We start from the raw sequence: 12,930 nt of genomic DNA on the forward strand, positions 1-12,930 counted from the left end.
TTGTTTTTAAAATGTTTTAAATTAAAATGGTCTAAAGCATGAAATGTTTTTTTTTTATTGATAAGACAAATTTGAACATGAAATTGAACTGTTATATTCAATTTACTATCAATATCTCATTGCTCCTATGAATAATACATTTAAATGTTAAAACAGCTTGCCATGCATGCACACACAATGATAAGCTCTGCTTTCAAGTTTACCCAGTGTAGGCGGTTTGCCATAAGGTAGGCCTATGTTAAAACCGCTTGCCATAAAACTGCCAGGTCATGGACAATGGCATTTGCAAGCAAGCTAATCTAACAGGGACTCTACTTTCCAGTTAATTCAGTGTGTTCCCAAATGCTTCAAGAAATGTCATGTCTTAACCCATAACACGCAGTAGTTTTGAACATGTTAGGCTACATGTCGGTGTTGAAGTGTTTAGATTCCCAGCGCTACCCTAGTAGGCATTTTAACAGCAACTATGGCTATGCGCTAACACCAGTCAGCTGAGTTTAATTAGCAATAACGTACGGAGATGGTTTCGTAGCCTCTTTGACAGCTCAGTGACATCAGGTATGTAACCTACATATTTATGTTTTTGCCAGCTAACTTTTAACATGATCTTCATATTCATTGTGATGCTATAGGCTATGGGCCTCATGCACATAAAAGATTAATATCATGCCATTATGTTGTTTAACACACCGTGAAGTTTTCACAGTTTACAACTTTGCTGATAACATTTCAAATAAATGTCAGTTATGGCTCCTACACACAGTTGCGTTCCGTCAATGCATGCCAGTGGGTGTTCCCGACGGTAGCTATGCAAATGACTTGAAGTAAAACCTTTACGGCTCCCACACACAGCTGCGTGCATCGCGTTGCTGGAGACGCATCCCATTCACTTTAAATGGGCTCACGTGATCCGTTGCCGAACTGAATTGTGGGTCCGTCGTGTCGCGTTTCTCCCGCCGCTCGCGTTGAGGAGTTCAGCTGTTGCTGCACCGACAGACGGCACCGGCCAATCAAGCCAATCTACGGACAGCACCAACCAATCACATTACGATTTTACTTCAAGTCATTTGCATAGCTACCGTCGGGAACACCCACTGGCATGCGTTGACGGAACGCAGCTGTGTGTGGGAGCCGTTACGCCCCTGATCCACTAGCACGCGATGCGAATTCCCCAAATCGCAACGCTACCCTCCATGAAGACGCTTTGATGGGCGTTCCCTTTTGTAGATGTGTGGAAACGGCAGGCCAAGAGCAGGTAGCCTAGTAAACAACCAAACAAAATGTTTCCCTCCACTATTTTGAAATTACCGAGGGAAAGTCACATCTTTAAATTAGTTTGCAAGTTGGGTGGTCATTTCAATCATGAAGTTGTCTCTGTAGGATTCTAGCCAAACATACTAACACGGAAATGTAGACACTGCTATGATTATTTTTTCTCATCTGACATGTTTCTGTACGTTGGCAGTAACCACACTACCGGAAAATTAGGTTTTGTTTAGTCTACGTGATGATGGACCTCCCCTGCATTTTGCTCTACTATTGGATACTCGCCTCGCGATGAACGGATTCATTTGCATAAAGTTGGGGATTGCTGAACTTTTTGACGCGGCGCAGCCACAGCACTCGTCGCACCGCATACCCAGAATCCTATGCGGGTGCGGAATTCGCTTCTCATAGAAATGAATAGGGACACTGCGTCGCGGTGTTCGCATCGCGTGCTAGTGGATCAGGGGCGTTACAGTACCGATCCACTTGCACGACACTTCATTTTGTCGTTTCACATAGATGTCACGCTGCCTCCCCACGTTCAGTCGTATGTGGGCGTTTTGTTTAAAATGTCAGTTACCAGCTCATACTCAGTTCGTTTTAACGTATCTTAAGTGTTTTTCCACAAATGGACCACAATTTTAGGCATGTACTTAACAGTATACAACACATTAATAGCCTAAACAAACTATGCAAGCCATTTGGAAATCTTGTTTTATTTAAACTACTCAATGCAATCTCAAATCCTCACCAGAAACACCAACAGTCAATATATTCATCCAAATCCTAGTTTCGTTTGTTTTATGGACTACTAGGTGGTCGTGGAAGAGATCCTTAAAACATTATTTGTCTTGTAAGCGGAACCAAAGTTTCACAGGCACCGTTGTGGTAGAACAAAGGACCTACAACCTCGTCCTTTCATTGGAGAGTCGCCTCGTGTTCAACGGATTCATTTGCATAAAGATGGGCTTCGCCCAGCTTTTTGACGCGCAACATATTTTCAAATGCAGCGCTGCTTTCCCGGAATGCTTTGCGGGCACGTTAAAGTTGCTTGACGTCACCCATAGGACTAGAGTGGAATGCGACACGACAAAATGAAGTGTCGTGCAAGTGGATCGTTACCGTTAGCCTACTACCGTTTGTGTCGGCACCGGTGCCATATTAGAACCGTGTTTCGATGCCCAACCCTATTATTGACTGACAACGGGTTACCATCGAAAATGTAGCCTGAAAAAGCAACACTTACCCCAATAATATTCGAATGACTGAATAAAAATCCTAAAGATATTTATCCTGCAGAGGAGTTACTGCTTACATCTCGTGACAGTGTGTCTTCAGCTGTGCTTTATGTGCCTTTCGCTCCAGTAGCAGTAACAGCAAAAAATGTCCTGTCCTGTTAGTACTGTCCTGAGTAGTGTCCCGAGACAGTTAGACACTGTCCCGGGACAGTTAGCCACTGTCCTGTGACACCCATGACTGTCCTGTAACACCCAGACACTGTCCCGTGACACCCAGATACTGTCCCGAGACACCCAGACACTGTCCTGTGACACCCATGACTGTCCTGTAACACCCAGACACTGTCCCGGGACAGTTAGCCACTGTCCTGTAACACCCAGACACTGTCCCGTGACAGTTAGCCACTGTCCTGTAACACCCATGACTGTCCTGTAACACCCAGACACTGTCCTGTGACACCTAGACACTGTCCCGTGACACCTATGACTGTCCTGTGACACCCAGACACTGTCCCGTGACACCTATGACTGTCCTGTGACACCTAGACACTGTCCCGTGACACCTATGACTGTCCTGTGACACCTAGACACTGTCCCGTGACACCTATGACTGTCCTGTAACACCCAGACATTAGACATTTTTATTTGTTTTGTTTTAGATAAAAGATGTAAATTGTACATGTAAAAATCCTTCTTTGCTTTATGATTTTTGAATTTTCAAAGTTGTTTGTTAGAATTTTTAATAAAGATGACTTGTGCTTTACAGTTTTTCTCAGTCGCTTTGGTGCTATTTTCACATCACTATTAACATTTGCACAGCAGTTAGTGCATTTCTCAAAACAATTAGTGCAAACTGCAAAACCTAGTGGATGACCTGCAAAAGCACGTCACTTGCTCAAAATGGATAGTCCATTCCTCAATTCCACGTATTCATGTCAATGAAACTGTCAGTGTCATCAAAATGAGAAGTCTTGACACCATCGTTTATGAACAAGATAGTCAAATGGCTTTGTCATGTTTTCATTATGACAGTTCTCTCAGTTTTTTCCAATGCAAAAAAAAGGGCAGAACTCTGACACTACCTGAACATGCTCAAGACAGCACTATACACTACTTGTACAGCCATTTGAAAACTACAGTAAAGTTACACATTGCTGTAGTTAGGGGAGTAAGTGAGTACAAGACACTGAATACGTACATTTTTATTGTATGCTCTTTGCAATTCTACAGCATTGTGACAGAATTTGATAACTAGTTCAACAATTTTGTATATAATGACTCAAGCAATGAAATGAAGACTATTAGTTTTATAGGGAACGACTATTCAGTATCCATAAGTATAGTTCATTTTGACTGACATGACATAAGCAAATGATAATGTTAAAAAACAGCAGAGAATTGTATGAAAGCAACTGATACATGTCCAAAAGCATTTGCAATTTGTTCAGAGGAAGGAGAATTTGCTACTATGATGTGCACAAATGACTAAATGTTGTGGAGGTTGAACTAATAGTTATGAGAATTTTCATTCTGATCTGCAAAAAGCACCAAAGCGACTGAGAAAAACTGTAAAGTAGTAGCTCTGGATTTGTGTTTTGTTATCAAGTAATGTTCAAGCACAGCTGACATTCAGCCAACACTCAGTCAGATCAGTTAGTGTGTGGGCCAGTGCATGCTCGGGGACCCAGGCAACCCTCAGCCAACACTTTGATAAACAATAACACCCACACCTGGGCCGACAGATAGATAGATAGATAGATAGATAGATAGATAGATAGATAGACGCTTTATTTGTCATTCACACAACATGGGAGTATGAAGAGAACAAAATATCAACTCAGGTCTCGGTGCAGACCAAGTACTATAGTGAATAATAAATAAATACAATATAACATAACATAAGTGCTTGTTTATGGAAGTCCACAACAACCATCTCCTTGGTCTTGGTGAGTTTGTTTTCCTTGCATAACAAAACAATAAGTCATTTTACGGCGTATGGGCCACACTTGGGGCAGAGCAAATCTTTATGTCAGTTTCCACTGATTGGGCCATGGCTGGGCATGGGCAGGGATGGGCAGTATTTCTAATACATGTATTTAAAATATGTATTTCAAATACAAAATACTATTTTGTAATTTGTATTTTATTGAGATGATGAAAATGCCTTCGTAATTTGTATCAAAATACTTCAGTGTTGTGTATTTTTGTATTTTCAAAATACTTTAAAATACTTTCTGTGAAACACTGTGATGACATCTATCTAACTATCTATACTGTAAAGCACGAAATGTCTGTCTCTGTCTTTTTGTGGCACCCTTGCATGGTCAAGCTGGAATGATTAACAGGCCCCATAACAACTATAAAATATAAAAAATAGTCTGAATGCAACACTGTTTGAGAAGTTGTGCTCAAAGGCATCAACTGAGAAGACACGACTAGCTAAGGCTACACACACTCCTTTGCTCTCACAAGGACAGCACAAGGACTTGAATTCACAAGTTTATATTGCAACACTTGAGTTTGCTATTTTCCTTTCTTTTTTCTGTTTTACAGTTTTTTTTCTAGACTTTAAATTTGTCTATGTTCTCTGACCTGTGAAATATTTCAGTGCTATGGTAACTTGACAAGATACCTCAGACAAGGACATTTCCAATTTTGCACCTTTTAAATAACAAATGATTGATAATGTCATAATAATTGGCTTCTAATTGGCTCAACTGATTGGATGGTATTAATGTGACAACCTGATTTTTATTTTTACTTTTTTTTTGTATTTACATTGATAGAAGTTGTGCACACACCAGTTTCAGGTGTATACAAAATTATTCAACTGTGATGAAACTCACCATAAGTGTGGTAATGATGGTGTTAAATAACTTAAAAGGTTAAAATGCTACCTAGTTTAAATTTCTAAATCAGTCATCTATTTGGATTGTTTGTCTTTCAGTTATTGTCACTGATTCATAGTGGGCAATCTATTACACCAACTGGCTGGAAAGTGCAACAGTTGTGGAGTCGGCATTGCATGTCGCTGCAAAACAGTACATCTCCAAACTTATAAACAGTAACTGTCAAATAAGGAATTTGAAGATGACATCCGAAAAGCATTAGATTGCATAGAAAACTGATTGATATGAATAACAACTATTTTAAGTAAACATACAATTAGTAATGCAAAAAGTTTTATAAGATTTATTTCTCTTTTGTGGCCCCAATTAGTCCAGGAAACTGGCAAAAATGATACAGACTGCCATAATCTGTGATGAAGATATCATAGATGTTGACCTTGTGCTCGACGTAATGATGCAAGGAAATGTGAATATAAAAGCCATGCCATATTATGATCAGTGTGGTTTCTCCAGAATAAATAAACCAAACCATACCAAACATGCATATTGTCACTACATTCTCATGCTATTTCCAATTTGAAATCTGTTTGCATTTGAAGGTTTCCATTAACATTGTCACGAACCACGAGGGTTTCTGCAGGTTTCTGGCTGAGAGGTTCATGTCCATGCATCCGGCATTGGAGTAACATTGCTGTTTTGTTCTGTATTTATACATTCTTTTTTAATGTATTAGTTTTTTTATTTATTTCTTTATGTCTTATTGGATTTCAATGTATTATCTTCATTTCATTATTATTTACTATATGTGTGTACTAGGGAAATTTGTTTTTTTGGTATTAAGTTAAGTTTATGGTGTATTTTGTTCTGAGAGAGAACATGAGCTAGAACCATGCAAGGTTTTCCGTATTTAGATTTACAAAGCTTTTTTGTTCTTATGTTTAGAATTAAAATGTGTTCTCCAAAACTGTCCAGTTGTCTGTTTTTGTGATCATCTACCCATGGATGGCTACAACATTTGGTTAAGCAAGCCTATGACTTAACAGACTTGGTAAGATGCCTCAATATTTACACATTTGCCTATAATAATTATCTAAACAATTATTATTTATTCTTAAAAATGTTGCTGGCACAAGGAGTTTCATTAATTATATTTCCCTTTATACGTAGCCTACGTGACGATAAACTACTTGAACTTGAACTAATGCTGCGTGTGGAATATCAACAATATACATTAAGTGTTTAATATACGTATGCTATTTGTTGTAAGTAATAAGTGATTTATATATTTCTTGGTTTCAAGTAGCCTAGGCTACAAGTTAATAACAAATAGAACAGAAAGAGGTGGAAGGTAGCCTATAGACCTAGGTGGCATAACAAAACATTTCCAAAGCAACTGAGGTCGACAACGGATACTTGTGTTTTTTTATTTGGCGTTTTACCTAACTTTCCACGAGACAACCATCATGACAGCGCTACACACCTAGCACACCTTTACACAAGACAGTTCTGCAAGGCACAACGTAACTTAAGCAAGACAATGCTGGATAAACAAAAACATGTTTTACAGCAGAATAATATTGGCCAGACGTCGCCCTACATTCAGTGTTGTAAGTTATGAATCCATTTTCTACAAGCCACATGTCTTCCTAACATCCCGACATTGAAATTGTATTTTCCAACTAAACAAATAAAGACAAAAATAGCTTTGTTCGTGATCTGTCTAGAATCTTTGATACCACTACCCAACTTCCGCAAGACAGTACGCAACTTCCGCAAGACGGTGCCGCGAGACACTATGCTACATCCGCAAGACAGAGGACAGGACAAAAGTACGGTACAGTACAGCTTCGGCTCTAACCACTTTCGCCACCAGTTTTTTCTTGGTCAGTGGTGTAATGATTTTTAGAGGGTGTAAGATAGCGATTTTTGGATCATGTGCCAGACCACACCTTATGTCGTTAATTGCCACACCCCTGGGCGCAAGGTTTAATAAAAGTGCAGCGCATTGCGATTTCCTGACTTTATTGAGTATAAGATAAGAATAAGCCTTGCGACGTGCTTTGCGCTACCTCGCGCCGGGCACACGATAGGGCCCATAATGTTTAAAGACATTTAAGGCATGTCCGGTCCACATTTGCTCATTTAACAGCATGATTTTGTGATCAGAGGCCAAGCGCATTGTTCAAAAGGGTTGTTCTTATGTTTCTTAATCAGTCATCATGGGTGTGTTTTAGGCGTAACATCCTTAGTTTAAACCAATGAGAGTGACAATGAGAGTAAGCAAGCAGCGCAACATCAAGAGGTCGGTATTTTGACAGTCAGCGCGTCTGAAGGAATCTGCTTGCACAATTCCACTAATACTTGCTAGTGTGTGACTAGCAGAGTATATCCTACATGCATCTACACTCAATTATTATTTTAACTTATGGGCAAACTGAACTGAAACTAAATTCACGTGACAATGACAAAACAGTTCTACAGTACACTCAGGTTACAATTGAAAAAAATAGCCTGAAAAAAGCACAACTTGTCCCAGTAATGTTTCAATGACTGAATAAAAATCTTAAGGACATTCATCCTGAAAATGAGTCATTGCCTGCCTGGGACTCGTTTTGTCGGCTAAGGGTTGCTTACATCTTGTGACAGGGCATCTCTACTGTTGTGCTTTATTATGTGCTTTTTGCTATAGACCAGATTTTTCTTGGTCAGTGGGTGTAAGATAACGATTTTTGGATTATGTGCCTGACCACACCTATGTTTTTAATCGACACGCACATGGACGCAATGTTTAATTGAACTGGTGTGCATTGCGAAAAATTATTCTCTGAATTAGGATAAGATAAGAACAAGCTTTGCATCGTGCTTGGCGGCAGGTTGCGCCGACTGTATGATATAGCCCTAGGGCAGTTATTTTGGGCAGCTATTTTATAGATGACGTCAATCATGCCGTTTCCAACAATGCGGTTGGTTACATTACAGGAAAGGCCGGGATATGTAGATAACTGCCATATTGGCATTACTAACCCCATACATTTCTATGGAGGATTCTTTGAGCGCTGTGTCTCATTATAAAGTCTCTGAATGAGAGGTGAAAAGCAAAAACCACCTAGTGGATAGTCCATTCTATTCACTAGGTGGGTCCAATCACCTGTTGGCAATTAATCTGAAACTCAAAATGAAGATGATGCATCATAAACAAAATAAATATTTTTAACAAAAACACATGTGCCACAATTATTGGCACCCTTGTATTTAATGGATGTTAAAGCCTCCCTTTGCCAATACAACAGGTCTTCTCTTATGACCCCCTATATCATACTTATCAGTAGCCATGGGGTTCTTTTCTGTATAGTCAGCCTTCTATATATGCCTAGCCCACCATGAGTGTTTGTTGCCAAAAAGTACCATTTGAATTTAATCTCACTACAGAACACCATTGCAGGTGATTCCAAGTCACAATAGTATTCTGGAACTCCAACCATTTATAGTAGGAATGGAAAGAGGTGTCCACTCGCACCCCCCGGATTTTTTTATGCCACTTACATTTTTTTAATCCTTAAAGTGTCTATTTTCAGAATCTGCCAGGTACCAAGCTGAAAAAATGGGTTAAAGGCTTCATTTTTAACCCTTTATTGCACCCGACCCAAACTCGAAAAATAAAAAAAAATGAGATAGAAAGTGCCATAACTTTTGAAGTAAACAAGATACAGAGACAAATAAACACATTTTCCCATACAATTCTGACCCAAGGAATTTAATGGAACAGTTATTTATTTCATTTGACAACATCTTGACTTGTTTTTTTTTTATATATGGCCAAAAAACAGGCAAAACAGGCTCATTTGGCAACTATTTTTTCATTTCAATATCAATCAGTTACAGCAACACTACTCATCTTCCTCATTATCATCACAGAAGAGATCCTCTAAGTCCATTTCTTTCATTTCCAGCTCTTCATCCTCATCATTATGCTCATACTCTCCACTTCTGACCAAAAAATGGCAAAAACGGCTCACTTGACCACATTTTATTATACTAGTTAGTCCGTGAGCCAGAGGGGTTGGTCGTTACCGAAAAAGTGGCAAAGGCTACCATACCTTTTCTGAAAGCCTGGAATCTCAGCTTTTCAATGATGTATGATGGCCATCTGACAAGAGTAGCTGTTTTGAGTTATCACACATAATGTAAACTAAGGTTGAGAAAGTAATGAGTATAAACCAAGCAGTACACTGACATAGCTGAAAATCTATATTGGACATATTGGAATATTTTATTTTGTTATGTTTGGTATCATTGTAAAGGGGAGACTCTGAGCTTTCATTTAAATCCTTTTGTGAACATTTTGGATAAGTACAGCCAACCATGGAGCTCTTCAAACTTTTAATCAAACACATTTTCCTGCCATTTCCGCCTAAGTCATCTTTTGTCTTTTAATCCTGTGGCACCAGGGAGCATCAGAGAAACAAAATCCAAACACTGAAATACTGGCATGACCCTAAGGATTCAGAAAATGTATCATTTACCCATATTATCTGATTTGGAGGGGGTGATTTTCAGTCTTATATCAGACATGGCGTTTGAGAAAATAATGCGTAGGAACACTGACATAGCTGAAAATCTAGAAACGGTATAACAAATAACAAATGAGACATGGATTCCTATGTTTTAAGGTGTGGTAAACCCAATTATGACATTGCCATTACTGAAAAGGTCAAGGTAATGACCTTTAGGCATGGTCAATGACATTTTTTTTTTTTATATATATTTAATTTATATAGTATATTTAGTATTTAGTTTTGTTAGTTTTTCTTATCTCCTACTGTCTCTATTGTACAGTGGAGTTTGGTTATATGTTTATACTTATACTTATATTTACCATTTCTGCTGTAAGTGCATGTTGTGTGTGATGTCTGTATGCTACTGAGACCCCCTGAGTTTCCCCTTGGGGATCAATAAAGTATCTATCTATCATTTTATGACATTTTCGCACAGATTGCATCATTCAAGGCCAGACACTAGACACTAATCAAACTCTTCGTCGGAATCCTCATTGTTTCTCATCAGCAAAGTCATCCTTCTGGTTTTTGCACCGTCTTGCATGGAATAGGTTAGTGCAGGTCAAGTTGTTGGCAACACACTGACATGATGGAGTGACACAGGCCTCGTCCACACGGAGACGCTTTTTGGGTTAAACGCACAGGTTTTGCATTGTCTTGGCACTTCCGGCCTAAGGGACATATGTATTGAATCTGGAGCTGTGGCTGAGGGATCTGTCAGTGGTGTTTTGGATGGCCATAAGTACAGAATCATGTATGAAGCCCTCCTGAGGCTAGTCTGGAATTAGTTTCCCCAGTGGCTCACAGAGAACCATCCTGATGCCCACGATCTCCTAGATATCCTGCCTCTAGACTTGAGTGTCTTTTCTGAGGGTATATCATCAACCACTGTAGAATAATCACTTGACTGTACAGTCTTCAGAAAGGTCCATCAGTACAGGGGTGCCTGCAGGAATTAATGCTATGGTACGCACACCCATCACCCCCCCCCCCAAAAAAAAAATCACGCGTGGACAATATTTGTCCGTTTCCAGGTTTTAGCCCCGTGCATTGTAAAAGTAGCCTACATAGCATAACAACATACACGTGCAATAATACAACAAATGACCTATTTGATACAGCCCTATACAGGCGAAAGTTACCTGGTTTTGTTCTAGCGTACCGTGACGTCTGGCTTTAAACAGCTGTAATGCAGTCTAACGTTCTGACAAGCACACCAATTGCCTACCTTGTTCTTGCCCATCTGGAATAATCCCTCTAGCTTTGCTGCCTCCATACTTTCTGTTTTCGTTGTTTAAACTTGTGATATCCATGATAAGTATTGAGTTAGTGAATTAGCTCAACATTGTGTGCTGATAACCATATAGATAGCCGAGTAAAAGAAAACAAGTAGCCTAGTTGCGTGCCTGCGTGCATATTCTGTCTCCTGCTCAAACAAAATGTGTGCGCGTTAATTTTCATAATGTGTTCACTAAGTCACATAATAGAAAATTGTAAATAGCCCGATGGCATGCAGCTAATGGGATACTGAGCATAGTTGGGAAGGTATGGTGGGCCAATTTGGTGTGAATACACATTACACACACATACAGTACACACAAGGGACATTTTCTCTCGTTGAGTAGCTTGATGGTACGCACAGTGCGTACGGACGTACACCTGCAGGCGCGCCTGCATCAGTACTTCTGTGAATTCCTGCAGCATCTCAGGTCTCAACAAGGTCCACTGGCCAGCTTCTGGATGTCATATATTGACATGGTGGAGGTTGTACTAAACCTTGTGAGGGCATCACGTGAAGGAAACTGGGCATTGCACATGGCTAGCATTCGATCAATCATCCCCTGGACCTTTGCCTATGATAAGCCATGGCCTACTGGTTAGCGCTTCAGACTCGTAACCGGAGGGTTGCCGGTTCGATCCCCGACCAGTAGGCACGGCTGAAGTGCCTTTGAGCAAGGCACCAAACCCCTCACTGCTCCCCGAGTGCCACTGCGCCGGGATTAGTGTGTGCTTCACATCACTGTGTGTTCACTGTGTGCTGAGTGTGTTTCACTAATTCACAGATTGGGATAAATGCAGAGACCAAATTTCCTTCACAGGATCAAAAGAGTATATGTACTTATACTTATACTTAATCTGAATTATGCAAGGTCACTCACTGCTTACTACTCAGAGATGAGCCATATTGAACGTGATAAACCAGATCTGTACATGTTTTTCTGTAAAGGTGGCTTTTCGGCCCAGCTGAGTGCAAGAAACACATTTGGCAGGGTTCCAATTGACCAGACCCTAGAGGAAACTGTCAATCGGGACACTCAGACAGCTGGAGGCACAAAAGGGTTCAGCTTGAACCCAGCAGCTGTCTCAAGATATTACCTTACTGCTGAGTACAAAAGCATTTACCTGTCTATATTGAAAAGCTCCCTGGGACTCCAACAAAGTGACTGTTCTCACAAGGACCTTGGACAAAGCAGAATTGGCAAAGACAAACATTACACATTACATTACAAGCACTGTGGATCTGTTGGATTCTAGTTGAATAAATCCATTTGCAGGTGGTGAGTCCCTTGTTTCTCTGTCTACTGGAAGTACAGCATCAGCAGATGTTGCTGAAGACCTTCTGAATGCACACACCATTGGCAAGAATGCCTACAGAACCTTCTCTGCTGAGCGTGTTGAGAGTAATCCTCCTGCAAAGCAGTTCCATGCACCACTCTCCAAGATGAAACTGAAAAAGTTCTCCTCAATGCAGGGAAAGGCAAAGACATGCAAAACTGGGAATAAAGACGTTATCCTCAAAGCTGATAATCGAATATTTGCCCAGATGGCACTGATTGCACAGAGTAGACAGCTCAACCTGAAGGAGGTGTTATCTCATCCCCTTGGACCACTTCTGTGGGCTCTTGCTTCACAAGATGGCAATGTGAGGAAGACTAGCAAATCCTCACTTGCCAAGCAACTGCTCAAGTTCCCATGTGTTGCTGAATCATTGCCATTCAATTCCACCTGAGTAATAGATGG

The sequence above is a fragment of the Alosa pseudoharengus genome, unplaced genomic scaffold (assembly GCF_046254945.1).
Source record: "Alosa pseudoharengus isolate Yale_2024_CS ecotype anadromous, Long Island Sound unplaced genomic scaffold, YU_APseudo_1.1 YU_APseudo_1.1_scf_1, whole genome shotgun sequence".
Taxonomy (NCBI): Eukaryota; Metazoa; Chordata; class Actinopteri; order Clupeiformes; family Clupeidae; genus Alosa; species Alosa pseudoharengus.